At 38.8% G+C, this 13,890-nt stretch overlaps 1 protein-coding gene across 1 annotated transcript in view; it reads left to right on the top strand.

Annotated features, from left to right (window-relative positions):
- Positions 1-421: 421 nt before the first annotated feature.
- EPS8 (EGFR pathway substrate 8, signaling adaptor) overlaps positions 422-13,890 on the top strand; it is a 246,132-nt gene continuing 232,663 nt past the window's right edge. Inside the window, exon 1 of the mRNA XM_081309605.1 lies at positions 422-495. The gene's annotated coding sequence lies outside the window, so the exon portion shown is untranslated. The remainder of the gene's footprint in view (positions 496-13,890) is intronic.

The raw sequence follows: 13,890 nt of genomic DNA, 5'->3' as shown, positions 1-13,890 counted from the left end.
CTATTTTCAAATAAGTATTGTGGGCTGTGGGTATAGCTCAGCTGTGGATCACTTACCTAGCTTGTTCTAGGCCATGGGTTTTTATCTTAGCACCACTCGAACACACTAAAAAACCCCAAATAACTATTTTGTTAATTCAGGTCTGAAAGTCAGAATTAAATGGGAAAGGATTTTATGGTAAGTATAGAATGGCTTTACCAAATTTAAAAAAAAATGAGGGGAGCTAGAGATAGGTCAGATTATGTAAGTTTGATCCCAATCAGAGGAGAGAGAAAGAGAAGACTGGATAGAAGGAGATTGGGTGGAGTCTTCTAGCAAAACAGTCAACAGGAAATTCAGCAAAAATATTGGTGAGTCCTGGAGTCAAAGTTGACTGGCAAAGGACTTCTTTTCTCAGGAGTTCATCAGCCTTAGCATTTTCACTGCAACTAATCATTGGCAAGAAATTTCCTGTGAGATGCACATCCTCAGCTCCAATGCTAAGGTGAGTTTAAAGTCCAATGTCTGGGGCCCTTAGCCAATTACTTTCTGGGGAGTAGGAAGCTTGTTAAACACATTCTTATGGCTGCAACAGCTACTAAATCAGCATCTCCAAACTGGATCTCCTTCATGATTTCTGCCCCTAACCTGTGAACTCCTTCTTGGAGTTCTCAATCTGAACATCTGCTGACTCCTCACTTGCAGTGATTAAGTGCAACAAAATGAGTGCATTAGTTCTGTGCGAATGCATATAACCATTCTCTCAAACACAAGAGCAAGGTTACCTCTTTCCTCCTTTGTCTTCCAGATCCAAATAATAATGAATTCTGTTGATTCAGTCCCTACCCCATCTTTTCCTTCTACTCCTCCTGTGGCTTTCAATGTTACTGTTCTAGTTTAGATTCTCATTACCTTTATTGTACATTATCTGCACTGTTGGCCTCTCTACAGGAGTCTTCCACCTCCAGTTCTTCTCTTTAATTCACTTAAAATGCTGTTGCCAGGTTAATCTTTTTTGAAGGGCAGCTCTGATTATATTATTTCTGTTCTTAAAAAAAAAATAAAACCTCCAGTGGCTCCCAATACTTTACAAAATAGACTTCTATATCCACAGCCTGGCATTGAAGGACCTCTGTGACCTGACTCCAATCTAGCTTTTCAATTGTATGTCCTAAAATTCCTTTTTATATGCTGATTGAAGTCTTTCTGAGTTACAGCAGGTACACAATGATGCTCTGAACTTTTCTACCTTCATGAAATTTCCTCATAGACCTGCTTTTATTTTGTCAGTCAGTCCTTTGTGTTGCTTCCAAATTATCATCATATCCCAGCTCAAACGTTGCTTTGGAATCTTTTCCTAAGCCCCTTACTGGAAGTACTCTATTAATTGACATTTGCTGGCATATAAATTATGCCTCCTATTTTTAATAAAATTTGTGTTATGGAGGTACAGGTGAGTGTACATTACCAAACATGTATTAAAATTGGTTTATGAGGAAAAAATGTGTTCATTCATGTAAATACTGAATGCTTATAATGCAGTAGGAGGACATATGTTTTGAATATGCAAAAGTTTTAACCTTTAATCGTGAGTATGAAAATCAAAAATTTCAAAATAAATGTTCTATTGTTATTGGTGAGTCCTGATAGATAGCAGACAGCTATCCAGAAAATTCACTAGCAATTAGAGATCATATATGACATTAAAGCAAAAATGCCCCTATAGTACTTAAGTGAGTACTTTAACTAAATACTGAGTCACAATAAAATAAGTGTGGCTGAAGTATTGTACAGATAGCTGAAGTACATGGAGAAGAAAACATTTCAGTAAAACTCAAGACAAAATATGTAGCACAATAATAAAGGTGAATAAATTTTAACATCATGTTTATACATTAAGCAAGTGTTTGCTGAATATTAGTGTCTAGAAAAAAACAGTAAAGAAGTAAATAAACACATTAGCTTGAACGTGCTAATACATTTAGTTGATATGTGCTATTATAGCAATGCAGTTGTTACCCTTAGCAATGTTTGTGTTAGTACTGAAATATGAAATGTTGCAGGAATAACATAAACACTGTATTGGATTAGCTTTAGTGGTCTGTGATAGGATTCAAATACAAAAGCTATAATTTTGTTTCCCTCCTTTGTATTCCCACAGTACAGTCCCATATATCTCTTGCTTGCTGGATGTATAACCTGCTTTTTCAACGTGCTATTGTATCACCACTGAACTCCACTGGGCTACAGAATTCTTGAGGGTAGACTGTACATTGATACAGCTTTATATCTACACAGTTATTTGCAGATTGATGAATAAAAGAAATGGGATCAACATAATCAGCAATCAGGGAAAAAAAGACAAAAAATTGAGGTTCATTGAGAAGGCTCTAAAGGAAAGGTAGGCTGGGAGAAGAGCATTTAGATAAGCCATCAAAATGTGAGAAGTATGTTCTGTGTGTGGAGGAACTATGGGGCAAGAAGCTAGTAAAGTTTGCAGAAGCCAAATCAAAGAAACTTTAGCCTGGCACAGTGGCATATGCCTTTAATATCAGGCACTTGGGAGGCTGAGGTAGTTGGATCCCAAATTCAAGGCCAGCCTTGGCAACTTAAGAACATCCTCTTTGAAAACTAAAAAAAGAGCTGGGGCTGTAGCTCAGTGGTAAAGAGCCCCTGGGTTCAATCCCCAGATCTGGGGGGCAGAGAGGCAAGACTTTTACATGTCATGCTAACAAATTCCGATTTTATTTTTAGGTAATCGGAAAGCACTTAAGAAAATGAAAGGATAAGACTTGTAGTTTAGGTCATCTGGCAGAACAGAGATTAGCTAGGAGTATGGGGAGGGAATGATATTTTGATGGTGGATGCAGGGAGACCAATTAGAAGGAGGCTGTTTAGTGTATCAGACAAGACATGATTAGGGTTTGTCCTAAAGCCAAAACAATGGAATGAAAACTGGGGATGGATCTGATAAATATCTGGAAGTTTTCAGGAACGGGGCTTGGTGATTGACTCTACTCAGGCAGGGAAAGAGAGGGAGCTGAGGCTCACTCTAAAGTATCTGACAGAGGTGCTTTAGGGGTGATAATAAATTCTGTTTGGGGACCTGAGTAGTAGGAAAATAATGAGGCTCACAAAACAAATAGAATAAATTTGATTTAAGAGATAACTGGAGAACCAAGAGAGAGTTGTTTATGATACTATACTTTGTCCTTTATCTTTCCCTGGCTTGAGCTATCATTTTCTCTTCCAATCATTTTTTCAAGCTTTTAGAATATCTTAATAGTCATGCTAAATGTGGGGGAGAGTGAATTCCAAAATTCACTGTTTTCCACTATAAATAGCCTCTTGATCTCAAGTATGTTCCATGTGTTTTACTGATTCTACAGAGCCCATCCCTGTCCTCTACCCCAGGTATTAGGGAGTAATCTTATGAGTTAGTGGGTCATCCCGACAGGAAATGATTTTTCAAAATTCAATAATAATAGCATATTGGACATACCAGAAACCTCAAAAGACAACATTTTTCTATATTCTCTGTATTATATTATGAACTATGCAGGCAGGCATTAGTATATTACAAAATTCAATTTACAAATTCTAAAGTACCAGTCAGAACCTGAAAATAATATTTTTATAAGCCAAGGGTGCTCTGCCTTTTAAAAAATGAAGAATCTTCACTTTGCTAAAGTTGTAGCTTATCTTTCAGAACAAAGAGTGACTTCTAAGGGCAGAACTAGAAGTTCAAATGGCAAATGTAGTTGATGTTTAAAATAATAAAAAAGTAGAGAACATTTGGCTTTAGCCAAATATTAACTGTTGCTCTATTCAAAGGCAAATGTATCTGCTTAAAAAAAGAAGTCAAGAGGCTGGGGTTGTGGCTCAGTGGTAGAGCGCTAGACTCACATGTATGAGACACTGGGTTTGATCCTCAGCACCACATAAAAAATAAATAAACCAACAAAATAAAATTTAAAAAAAGAAATCAAGCCTGGAGCAATAGCAGGCCTGTAATCCCAATGACTCTGGAGGCTGAGATAGGAGGATTGCTGATTCAAGACCATCCTCAGCAATTTAGCAAGACCCTAAGCTACTGATCAAGACCCTATCTCAAAAATAAAAATAAAAAGAACTGGGGATCTGGCTCAGAAATTAAGCACCCCTGGGTTAAATCCCTAGTATACCACCCCTCATCAAGAAAATAAAAAATCTGAATTACCGTAAACTCAAAACTAACATAAAACAGCTCACTGCCTCAAACATGTGCTTATAAAGGATAAGTTTATCTCCATAAGGATATGAACAAAATTTTTGCATGAGTAAAAATTCTGAGACATCCCACTTTATCCTGCTTCTCACCAGGGCAAAACTTGAAAATATCCCTTTGTTCATTGTTTAAACTTGTTCCTAATGAAAAAGAACTCTTTCCTATATGAGAGAAATTCTCTTTCCTATATTCTCTTTAATGTCCATATATCTATTGTAACTCTGTAGAAACTAACCAGTAGCATGTTAGATCTTTCTTTGCTCTCAAAGAGTGAGTTTAAATTCTCTCATTTTAATCATAATATTTAGGTTCCTGAAATGGTCAAGATGACTTATAAATGTTAAGAACCAATGGACCAAAATGGATATCAAACAGGCATGTGAAAATCATCTGTTTTCACTAATGATGTGAAACCATCTCCAGGGTCCTACAAAGAAATCTCAAATAGAATCAATTTGATGCATGAATTCTCTTAGAGCAGAGAGTGAGACACTTTAAACTACAGAATTTCTGAATTTCAGTCAACACTTACATTGGAATGTATCCCAAAACCTTGTAGCTGCTGTTCAAATTATCTATGATGCAGAGGCCAGAATTTAAGCATTTGAATTCTCCACCCAGAGATCATCTTATATACACGACTAACAGATTCATAGCTGCCAAGTTTTATGAGTCAGTTATGAGACAATTTGTTGAAACCTTTCCCATGATCTCAGTATCCTTGAATTTTGGTAAGTGGATGTCTGTTTGGGAAGTTGGAGAAATAATAATATAGTATAATAAAATATGAAATATTACATTTTATCATTCAAGAACCAAGTTAGTAACTTCAATTACTTTTATTTCTACTTTAAAACATGCCAATAAAGTCTGCTTTCATTTTATTTGATTCCTGGATTATTATAGATATCAAAGAGACCAGTTTGTACTATATTTAATAGATTATTATATAATATTTTTCACTTGTTCTGGATGGTTAGCATGTTTACTTGCAAATGTTACCTGATAAGTTTAACAGTGATGAAAGAAATGCTGTATTTCAGAGGCTCAGTAGCGGAAAATTCCCACAAATATTTAGCATCTTCCATATTCTAGGCTCTAAAGTGGGCAGTTTCACTTTTATTTAATTAAAATGACTCATGGCAATTACAAATATGAGATGTATATTAATTTTCTGTTGCTGTGAAACAAATTACCACAAAATTATTAACTTAAAACACCATCTACTTATTAGCTCATTTTTCTGTAGATCAAAATTCTGGGCAAGGGCTAGGGTGTTGCTTAGTTGTATACCACTTGCTTAGCATGTGTGATTGCTAACCTTGAAAAAAAAATCTGAGCACAATGTGTCAAATCTCCGGTCAGGGTCTCAGGTAGCTAAAACGAAGGTGCAAACCAGATTGTGTTTCATCTGGATCTCGAGCTCCTTTTCCATGCAGAATTTATTCTCTGTGGTTATAATAATAAGATCTGCCTTTCCTTGCTGGCTGTGAGCAGAGAGCTACCCTCAGCACCCAGAGACTTCCTGTATTCTGTGCCACACAACCTCCTTCATCTTCAAGCCAGCAATGCAGAATCTCCCTTGTGTCAAATATTCCCCATACTTCACTCTCTCAGGGAAGGTTCTAGTCTCTTTAACAATCTCACCTGGTTATGTTAGGTTAACCTAAGATTATCTCTCTATTTTAAGGGCACTCATTTGAGAACTTAATTGCATCTGTAAAATCCCTTCACAGTAGCACCTAGATTAGTATTTGATAGAATAACTGAGAGAAGATGTAAGTATATTAGTGGGTGGGAAAATGAGAATTCTCCCTATAGTCTCACAAATCTTCAAAGTGTCAGGGAGTTGTGTTCTCTTATATGGTGACTTACGGAGGAAGAATTTTCCTCCAAGCTCATTCAGGTCATTACTAGAATTCATCTCTGTTGATGTGGAACTGAAGGTCTTGGCCTTTGGTTGACTGTTGGCTGAAAGCCACTCACCTGTCCTAGAGGTCACCCACAGCGCCCTGCCACATGAAGTTCATAACATGGTTGCTTGCTCTGAAAGCCAATATGACTTCTTCCCCAGTCTGCTGACTGATTGTTATGAGATGAGATGCAACCTAATCACAAGAGTAACATCCTCTTGCCTTTGTTATATCCTATTGGTTAAGGGGAAGTTACAGTTTCCATCCCACACTAAAGGGGAAGAAATTAAAAAAGGTGCCACTCACCTGATGATGTGTCTGCCACAAAAAGTCTGTGCTCAGAACAACTGCAGAAGAATTTAGATCAAAGTGGTTTTGGGCTTATTGGAGTTCAAAGGATAGGACCCTTGTTGGGGTCAGTGTTAGGGATGCTGAGTGTTCAGGATCTGCCAATGAGATGTTCAACAAATGGTTGAGTTCCAGCTCTGTCACGGATGAACATGCAACTTTATTTCCCTGCGCCTCACTTTCCTCTTCTGTAAAATGAAGATGATTTCATTACCTTCAGTAATTGTATTGAGGCATAATTGATATTTTAAAAATCTGTACATGTTAAGTGTATACAATTTGGATGCCTATACCTGAGACACTAATACCACAAAGTAAAAAATATAGTCATCACCTCCAAAAGATTTGTGTGTGTGTGTGTGTCAAAAGTAAATAGAAGATCTACCTTCTTAACAAATATTTAAGTGCAGAATACCATCTTATGTTTCTAGAACATATTTATGCTGCATAACGAAAACTTCACACCCATTAAGCAACAGCTCCCCACTCCTCCTTCCCCCAGCCCCATGCAGCTGACTTTCCATTTTTTGCTCCTCTGAGTTTGACTATCTTCTACAGCTTTTATAAAGTGGAATCATATAGTACTTGTCCTTCTGTGACTGGCTTACTTCACAATGTCCCAGCCCAATGTCTTCAGTTTACATGTTTTCTTCATGTAAGGACTTCAGTCTTTTCAACCTTAATAACTCTCTTCCATTTCATGGACTTGGTGAGGTGGTCCACAATTATTCCATGTTCACATATCATGATGTTGATTTTATACTTTCTCAGTATAAAATTTTCAGGCTACTAATAAGTCTCTTGAGGAAATGAGTCTTAATTAAATTTCCTTTGACATAATTTAATCATGTGTCTCATTCCCTAGCTAAGGTCAAGTGGTAGACTACAGCTACAGGTAATAAGATCTGATGAGGGGCAATATGGTATATATATGGTCTGTGGAGGGGGAAGAAGGGAAACATTCTGAGGATTTCCCCAGCTCTATGTTGGAGGGAAGGTCACTCAAATTTACTACATGAAACTGAGTAGCACTAATTCTGTATGCAGCTCTACCCTAAACTCTAAACAGGAACAAAAATGAGATAATCCTCATTCCTATTCTGGGGCTTACAGAGTTGCTAGGGAAACAAGGCTCATACATATAAGAGAGACATACTATAAGATGGTGTAGTATTGCATTAAATTATTTAAATAAGAAGTATATGAGAATTCAAAGGAGGGAGGACCTATTGGAAGAGCTTGATGGAGAAGCTTGAGATAGTTTGGATTTGAGGTAGGATTTGAAGAGGTAGAGAGTACTGAGGAGACATTCCAGGAGAGGAAATATTTTGAACACGCTTTCAGGACCCAACTTAACCTGTTCACAAGATAGCCAGTAGGACAAAACAAAGGATTTGTCTTATGAAAAGAGTAGTACAGTATTTATTCCATCTAATCATTATGACATTATCATTGCTCTCATTTTGATCTTGGGGTAATAGAGTTTAAACTGTCCATTTGAAACACATTGCAAACAAAATGTGAACATGTGAGGTATGATCAATAACATAGTGTTAATGTTGGATCCAATTTCTAGGATTTCTTTGTTTGTTTTTGGTACTGGGGATTGAACCCAGGGACCCTTTACTACTGAGCTACATCCCCAGCCCTTTTTATGTATTTTACTTTGAGACAGGGTTTTGCTCAGTTGCTTAGGTCCTCACTAAGTTGCTAGGGCTAGCCTTGAACTTGCAATCCTCCTGCCTCAGCCTTCTGAGTTGCTGGGATTACAGGCATGCCCCACTGTGCCTGGCTGATCATTTGTTTTAATAGGAAAATCTACCATGATCTTTTTTTTCTCAGTCTTTTACAGTCTTAAAAACATTATGGTTAACCTTCATAAAACTGCAAATGAGTTTCAGAGACAGCAATACAGAATATTAATTTCCTATCTAAGTAAACAATGTCACAAAATATAAAGTGCTTCACCTTGTCTTATGATTATGTGTGTTGAAAACTACTTTTAACCTGGGCATGGTGACACATGCCTGTGGTCCCAGAAGCTTGGGAGGCTGAGGCAGGAGGATTGCAAGTTCAAAGCCAGCCTTAGCAATGGTGAGACACTAAACAACTTAGTGAGACCCTGTATATAAATAAAATACAAAATAGGACTGAGGATGTGTCTCAGTGGTTGAGTGCCCCTGAGTTCAATCCCGGGTACCCCCCACCTCCAAAAAAAAAAAAAAAAAAGAGAGAAAACTACCTTTGGGTCAACATTTTCTTTTGATTTCTACATCAGATCTGTGAGTAGAAAGCATGGTTTATCCATTGCTACTTCTATTTAATAATCTATCTAGAGAGTCATATTTTACTATATGTAATGAGAGATTGTATTTTAAGTGGCTACTTATAAATTGCATTAAATCATAGAAGGCAAAATTATTAGTTGAGAAAACTAGTAATTGAATGTTACAATTCAATCATTTATGACCTCATTACTTTTCAGTGTCTCTCTCTCAAAGCCAATTTTCTAAAGCCAACTCTTGGAGTGAGTTGGAAAATAGTTAGAAATTCTTATAAGCTAAAATCTACTTCTCCCAGCTATGAATCCTTTGTTTAGTAAATACAAGCTCATCTTGTGTACATAAAGTAGGGAACTTCTTTTCAGCTATTTTAGAACATCTTGAATGTGTTTCCTTTGTAACAGAAAAAAGAATTGTGCTCATAAATTCTTTCTGAACTCCTGAAAGCCCTAGTGAGCACAGCCTACAGAGAATCTATTCTGTAGATAGTCCTGGGATCAATATTGATTGTGACATTAAATAAATGGGTTTGATCTTCCTTTTTAAACACTCAAGGCTACAAGTAATGCAATCTCAAGGAAACAGGAAAAATAGGCATGGGGATAGTGAATCCAGGCTTATATCTCATTGCACCAGAAAACAGACTCATTGTCATTTGAAACCTCTATCTCTTTTCATGTTAGACAGGGGAAGGAATGGAGGTATTCTCATATTCACTTTAAATCTAGCTAGACATCCTCAACCTGAGGGCTTCCTGGCTTTTTTGGTAAAGACTGTACAGACTCCAAAGTATCCGACTAAGGGGCAGGTGGAGTAAATTCAGTTCACTGTGGGCCATCCATGTGCCTACCTGAGCCTATGTGTGAATGAAGGAGTATGGTGTTAATCAGCTTTCTGTTACTGTAAAAAATACCCAAGATAATCAACGACAGAGGAAAGTTTGATTTTATTTTGACTCACTGTCTTAGAGATTTTAGTCCATGATTAGTTGGCCCTGTTGTTTCGAGCCTGTGGGGGCACATCCTGGTGGGAGAACATGGCGGAGGAAAACCACTCTCCTCATGGCCAAGTAGTGAAAAAGAGGAAGAGGAAGGGGCTGGGGTCTCACCGTGTCCTTTAAGAACAAGCCACAAATAACTAGAAGACCCTCCATAGCTCCCAGTTCTTAAAATTTCTACCACCTTCCAATAGCACCAAAATGGGACTAAGCTTTCTAACACATGAGCTTTGGGGGAACAATTCAGATCAAACCACAGCAAGTATCTTTTTCCTTCACACAAAGGCTGTGTATGAACTGACCCTGTCTCTGCTAAGGACCACCCTGCTGGCTCCCAGAACCAATGCATTAGCTGTGCCCGGAAAAGTTTAAACTGCTGCAGGAACGTCTTTGCCTCCTCTTATTAAAAAAGTGTGCCTTCCTTTCTTCGTATGATCACCATGTGATGAAGAAAGTCTCAACTCATGTTAAAGATCACTTTCAGTTAACTCCCTTCAACAGGGAAGAGAGAGTATTCTAGCTTCATAAGAGGCTATTATCGATGCTAATTCTCCCTGTCATTAAATCTGAAAAAATATTTAGCTCCAAAACGAAACATAATGTCACTATTCCTTTAAGTGAATCTTGATCACCTGCTAAGGAGTTTTATTGTATGACTTCTAAACACATTTTGTAATTCCATAGTTAATATTTTTATTCAAACTCATAGATTTCTCCTTTATAAAATTTCTCTAGCTTTCAAAACCTACCCCCCACCCCACCCAGTACCATCATTTTTCAAAGCTAATTCAAAGAAATTCTAGCATTTCATTTTTGCTTTTTACTGCTGCAATATTTACTCCATCCTGTATATTCATCCTTATAAGACACAGCTGAGACAACACATCTCAAGGTCCAGGGGGTAGTATAAAACCATACAAGGCACAGTGGTGCACTCCTGTAATCCTAGCAACTTGGGAGGTTGAGGCAGGAGGATCACAAGTTCAAGGGCAGCCTTGAAATTTAGTAAGGCCCTAAGCAACTTAGCAAGAACCTGTTTAAAAAAAAAAAGTGAGCTGGGGATGTGACTCAGTGGTTAAGTAAGTATACCTGGGTTCAATCCCTGGTTTAAAAAAAAAAAAAGGCCATACATCAGAGCAATGTCAAGCATTTGCCATAAGGAACAGCATTGGTTCAGTCTTTGGACATCTGAAAGAGATTACCACATCAGTAGTGCCCAATATTGCTTGGAAAATGAGAGAAACTCACAGGGAGCTAGGAGAGCAGATTTCATCTTGTATGTAGTCAGAGACACTTTAGAGACTATACTGTCATGATATTCTGCTATGCATGACCTGTTGATTGTCCTACCTGAGGATGATGAGCTGAGCTGTGAATTATGTTACATACCAGCTCCACCAATAGGCTCCGATTGCCTTTGTGCAACTCTGCTATCTCCTCACGGTCTTTTCTTTCTTTGTCTTTCATTTTTTTTTATTCTTTCTTCCTGTCTTTAAACAAATTTTTTTTTAGTTGTCAATGGACCTTTATTTAATTTATTTATTTGTGGTGCTGAGAATTGAACCCAGTGCCTGAGACATGGCAGGCAAGCACTCTACCACTGAGCCACAATCCCAGTCCTCAGAGTAGTTTTTGCTTTATTTTAATATACATTTATTTTCTTCCTTACCTCCAAACTCCCATTTTCTGGTGCAATATTCTTCCTTTTTCCTAATGTCTTAATTCGTTCTTAAGGGTAAAATGATTCTTCTTGTGAATAGAGTCAGAAAGTGGGAACCAATCAGGCTCAAGCACAGCAAATCAGTCCAATATAAGGCAGCTGAATCATATTCTATCCTATTTGCCTAGAATATGCCCTTAGGTTTTCTCTAATGTCTTTGCTCTTATTTGTCCCTTTACCTGAATTTTCCCATTTATGATCTATTAAAATCAAACCCACCTTTTAATACTTAAATGCTAACCATTTCTTAAAGTATTTACTGAAATATGATTTTTTTCTTCTTCTTAACATGTATCTTACAAATTTAGAAGCCACCTGAGGTAGGATGGAAACATAGAAGGCAGCCAGGATGCTATAGACTTGGAGTAGCAAATAAGGGCTTAGAGGCTGAAGAGATGCCTGCAGTACCTCCATATGCTAAAGCCAGGAATATGGAGCAGGAGGGAAAGCAGGTCAGGGTGGCCTGCCAATCATACAAATGACAGATGCTTCATGCTAATCATCATGGCCACAATTTCAAATGTAACTAGGGCATTGAGATCAATGGTGAAAAATCAAAGCATGATTCTGGGGTAAATGTGAAGCAAAACATTTTGGAGATTTTCTGAAGTTTATGTCCAGTTCAAGATAAAACATTCATGTTTTCCAAAGAGTTAGTGCTTGTGAGATAGTTCCACAATTTTCAGTCCTTAGTTTGTACTTCCTTTACAATGCTCTTCCTGCTGTACTTTGTACATGTACATTTTCCTTACCATTGGTAAACTTCTTGAGGACAGAGATCATAATTCACTCTTGTTTGTATTACCTGTATCACCTGGTATGGTCCATTGTACTTACAGATGATCAACAAATGTGTTTGTGTGTGTGGTAATGGGGTTGAACCCTAGGATGTTTTACCATTGAACTATATCCCCACACTTATTTTTTTTTGTTTGTTTGTTTATGTATGTATTTTGGGAAAGAGTCTTATTAAGTTGAGAGACTGACACAGACCCCAAACTTGATATCCTCCTGCCTCAGCCTCTTGGGATTATAGGCAAGTTCCACCATGCATGGCCTTAACAAATGACTTTGGAATGGTAGTTTCAAAGACATGTTGAATTTGAGGATATAATTTTACACATGTTGAGATTACAAAGTTGCAGAGCATCCTACAATCAGTCGGAGTTGAAAGATTGAAGATCTGGAGGGAGTGAATGGATGATAAATGTATTTGGGTGCCTTCCATATGCACGTGAAAGCCAAGGAAGTATTTATATAGACAAAAGAGCACTAAACTGAGGATTGATTATGGGGGATATTAATTTACTTATTCAATTAATTTAATTTACAATGTTCCAAGAACTTAGGCACAATACTGATGTTTCTTGACTTATGATGGAGTTATATCCTGTAAAGCCATTGTGAGTTGAAAATATTATAAACTGGAGTGAGGAAGATGGCGGCGGGAAGTGAGTAAGCCGCTCTGTGCCCCTCGCCGCCGCGTCTGAAAAGATGAGGTAAAGATCATTAAAGGAGATCTGTCGACAAAAACCCAGCACCGTGTCAAGATAGGGGCCTAGGTGGAGTGAATCCGCCACTAATCCAGCCAAGGTGAAGGGAGTACAGCACGACTTCAGCGCGAGCAGTAAGGACGCAGCCCGAGCTGCCCGGCTCCCTCGGCCCCTTCTCCCTCTCATCTCCGCCTCTCCGCCTTGCTTCTTTCTCCCCACCTGTCTCTACTCCCAAGCTCAGTCTCTAAATTTAGATCTCAATTTCTTTCCTCCACCCCGCCCGCTCTCCTGCGTGTGGGGTACCGGACCGCGCGGCCCTGAGGCGCCGCCTCCCCTCCCCCAACCCGAACCCCCTCCCCGGGGGTCCCGAAGGCCGCCGCCGCCGCCGCCACCTCCCGCAGAGCACCATAGAGCAGACTCTTCACCGCGCGATTGAGCTGCCGAATTATATGAAACAGCTGATAAGATGAGTGACAATTTAAAATCCAAGTGATCCGAGAACACGCACTGAGCTCTGACCCGCTGAATTCAAACTCCCGGTCACCTGCTTCCCGCAAACAAACAGCTATGACTCGGCATTAATTCGTCCGGCTGAAACAACTGGTCAGCCCTTCTCAACATACAAAGGTAAATGCCTACCGAGCCTTCATAAGTAGTGGCCACAGGTTTGAAACGGGGCTTGGGAGAGAAGGACCCACCCGTTGAATTGGTCGCCCGGCAAAGGGAAACGACGTCATCAGACTGCTGCAGAGGAGATAACTTCTTTGAAACAGGGGTGTGATCCCATAGCCTTCCCTCTCCACACATCGGGAAAACTCAAGGGCCCCTCCCAGCTCTCCCATAAGGGCCCCTCCCAGCTCTCCCGTGAGTGCTACAGCCAGCCCGAGGGAA

The sequence above is a fragment of the Spermophilus citellus genome (genome assembly GCF_964194105.1).
Source record: "Spermophilus citellus genome assembly, chromosome: 10".
Taxonomy (NCBI): domain Eukaryota; kingdom Metazoa; phylum Chordata; class Mammalia; order Rodentia; family Sciuridae; genus Spermophilus; species Spermophilus citellus.
The sequence above is the reverse complement of the archived record's forward strand: the minus strand, read 5'-3'. Positions and strand labels throughout refer to the sequence as shown.